The sequence below is a fragment of the Archocentrus centrarchus genome, chromosome 17 (assembly GCF_007364275.1).
Source record: "Archocentrus centrarchus isolate MPI-CPG fArcCen1 chromosome 17, fArcCen1, whole genome shotgun sequence".
NCBI lineage: Eukaryota > Metazoa > Chordata > Actinopteri > Cichliformes > Cichlidae > Archocentrus > Archocentrus centrarchus.
This window is the reverse complement of record NC_044362.1, coordinates 30,379,035-30,381,534: the sequence shown is the minus strand read 5'-3', so window position 1 is coordinate 30,381,534 and position 2,500 is coordinate 30,379,035. Positions and strand designations below refer to the sequence as shown.

The window sequence follows — 2,500 nt, the reverse complement described above, 5'->3', positions numbered from 1 at the left end:
AGTTGATTTTGTAAAGATTTGTCCTTGGCAAAGTTGTCCCCTTGAAAAAAAGCAGCTCTGCTGTGACTTGAACCAACGACCTTTCAATTGCATCTTAAGCAAAACACATGTTAAGCTTGAGTCACTCAGAGTTGCTTTTGGTTGTCCCCTTGAAAACAGCAACTGTGATGGGACTCGAACCCACAACCTTTGAATTGCATCTTAAGCAACTCACATGTTAAGCTTGAGTCACTCAGAGTTGCTTTTGGTTGTCCCCTTGAAAACAGCGACTCTGGTGGGACTCGAACCCACAACCTTTGAATTGCATCTGAAATAAGCCACTAGAAGTCCAATGCACTGTCCATTGCGCCACAGAGCCTGTTATAAACTTGTATTGTTTTTGTCTAATAAAACTGACTGCTACATCATGAAAGTAAAGCTGATATTGCAAATGTGGCAATATTAAGTTTGAATTGCATCTGAAGCAAATCACAGCTAAGATTTATATTTAGCGTGATTCATGCAGAATTGCCTGTGGTATTGCGGACATGTATAGTTGATTTTGTAAAGATTTGTCCTTGGCAAAGTTGTCCCCTTGAAAAAAGCAGCTCTGCTGTGACTTGAACCAACAACCTTTGAATTGCATCTTAAGCAAAACACATGTTAAGCTTGAGTCACTCAGAGTTGCTTTTGGTTGTCCCCTTGAAAACAGCGACTGTGATGGGACTCGAACCCACAACCTTTGAATTGCATCTTAAGCAACTCACATGTTAAGCTTGAGTCACTCAGAGTTGCTTTTGGTTGTCCCCTTGAAAACAGCCACTGTGATGGGACTCGAACCCACAACCTTTGAATTGCATCTTAAGCAACTCGCATGTTAAGCTTGAGTCACTCAGAGTTGCTTTTGGTTGTCCCCTTGAAAACAGCGACTCTGGTGGGACTCGAACCCACAACCTTTGAATTGCATCTGAAGTAAATCACTAGAAGTCCAATGCGCTGTCCATTGCGCCACAGAGCCTGTTACATCTGTGTAGTGTTTTTGTCTAAGAAAATTGACTGCTACATCATGAAAGTAAAGCTGATATTGCAAATGTGGCAATATTAAGTTTGAATTGCATCTGAAGCAAATCTCAGCTAAGATTTATATTTAGCGTGATTCATGCAGAATTGCCTGTGGTATTGCGGACATGTATAGTTGATTTTGTAAAGATTTGTCCTTGGCAAAGTTGTCCCCTTGAAAAAAGCAGCTCTGCTGTGACTTGAACCAACAACCTTTGAATTGCATCTTAAGCAAAACACATGTTAAGCTTGAGTCATACAGTTAGCTTTTGTTGTCCCCTTGAAAACAGCGACTGTGATGGGACTCGAACCCACAACCTTTGAATTGCATCTTAAGCAACTCACATGTTAAGCTTGAGTCACTCAGAGTTGCTTTTGGTTGTCCCCTTGAAAACAGCGACTCTGGTGGGATTCGAACCCACAACCTTTGAATTGCATCTGAAGTAAGCCACTAGAAGTCCAATGCGCTGTCCATTGCGCCACAGAGCCTGTTATAAATCTGTAGTGTTTTTGTCTAATAAAACTGACTGCTACATCATGAAAGTAAAGCTGATATTGCAAATGTGGCAATATTAAGTTTGAATTGCATCTGAAGCAAATCACAGCTAAGATTTATATTTAGCGTGATTCATGCAGAATTGCCTGTGGTATTGCGGACATGTATAGTTGATTTTGTAAAGATTTGTCGTTGGCAAAGTTGTCCCCTTGAAAAAAAGCAGCTCTGCTGTGACTTGAACCAACAACCTTTGAATTGCATCTTAAGCAAAACACATGTTAAACGTGAGTCATACAGTTAGCTTTTGTTGTCCCCTTTAAAACAGCGACTCTGGTGGGACTCGAACCCACAACCTTTGAATTGCATCTGAAGTAAGCCACTAGAAGTCCAATGCGCTGTCCATTGTGCCACAGAGCCTGTTATAACTGTGTAGTGTTTTTGTCTAAGAAAATTGACTGCTACATCATGAAAGTAAAGCTGATATTGCAAATGTGGCAATATTAAGTTTGAATTGCATCTGAAGCAAATCTCAGCTAAGATTTATATTTAGCGTGATTCATGCAGAATTGCCTGTGGTATTGCGGACATGTATAGTTGATTTTGTAAAGATTTGTCCTTGGCAAAGTTGTCCCCTTGAAAAAAGCAGCTCTGCTGTGACTTGAACCAACAACCTTTGAATTGCATCTTAAGCAAAACACATGTTAAGCTTGAGTCACTCAGAGTTGCTTTTGGTTGTCCCCTTGAAAACAGCGACTCTGGTGGGACTCGAACCCACAACCTTTGAATTGCATCTGAAGTAAGCCACTAGAAGTCCAATGCGCTGTCCATTGCGCCACAGAGCCTGTTAGAACTGTGTAGTGTTTTTGTCTAAGAAATTTGACTGCTACATCATGAAAGTAAAGCTGACATTGCAAATGTGGCAATATTAAGTTTGAATTGCATCTGAAGCAAATCTCAGCTAAGATT

The 2,500-nt window shown here is 40.6% G+C and overlaps 1 protein-coding gene and 5 non-coding genes across 10 annotated transcripts in view; 1 reads left to right on the top strand and 5 right to left on the bottom strand.

The window, feature by feature from the left end:
• Positions 1–2,500, top strand: part of LOC115796048 (ATP-dependent 6-phosphofructokinase, platelet type) — a 50,998-nt gene that overhangs the window by 21,374 nt on the left and 27,124 nt on the right. The gene's annotated exons all lie outside the window — the stretch shown is intronic.
• Positions 267–358, bottom strand: trnar-ucu (transfer RNA arginine (anticodon UCU)). The gene is given in 2 exon segments: positions 267–302; positions 322–358. It is a non-coding gene; the product is annotated as a tRNA-Arg (tRNA).
• trnar-ucu (transfer RNA arginine (anticodon UCU)) lies at positions 906–997 on the bottom strand. Its single transcript is given in 2 exon segments — positions 906–941; positions 961–997. It is a non-coding gene; the product is annotated as a tRNA-Arg (tRNA).
• trnar-ucu (transfer RNA arginine (anticodon UCU)) lies at positions 1,436–1,527 on the bottom strand. Its single transcript is given in 2 exon segments — positions 1,436–1,471; positions 1,491–1,527. It is a non-coding gene; the product is annotated as a tRNA-Arg (tRNA).
• Positions 1,860–1,951, bottom strand: trnar-ucu (transfer RNA arginine (anticodon UCU)). Its single transcript is given in 2 exon segments — positions 1,860–1,895; positions 1,915–1,951. It is a non-coding gene; the product is annotated as a tRNA-Arg (tRNA).
• On the bottom strand, positions 2,285–2,376 carry trnar-ucu (transfer RNA arginine (anticodon UCU)). The gene is given in 2 exon segments: positions 2,285–2,320; positions 2,340–2,376. It is a non-coding gene; the product is annotated as a tRNA-Arg (tRNA).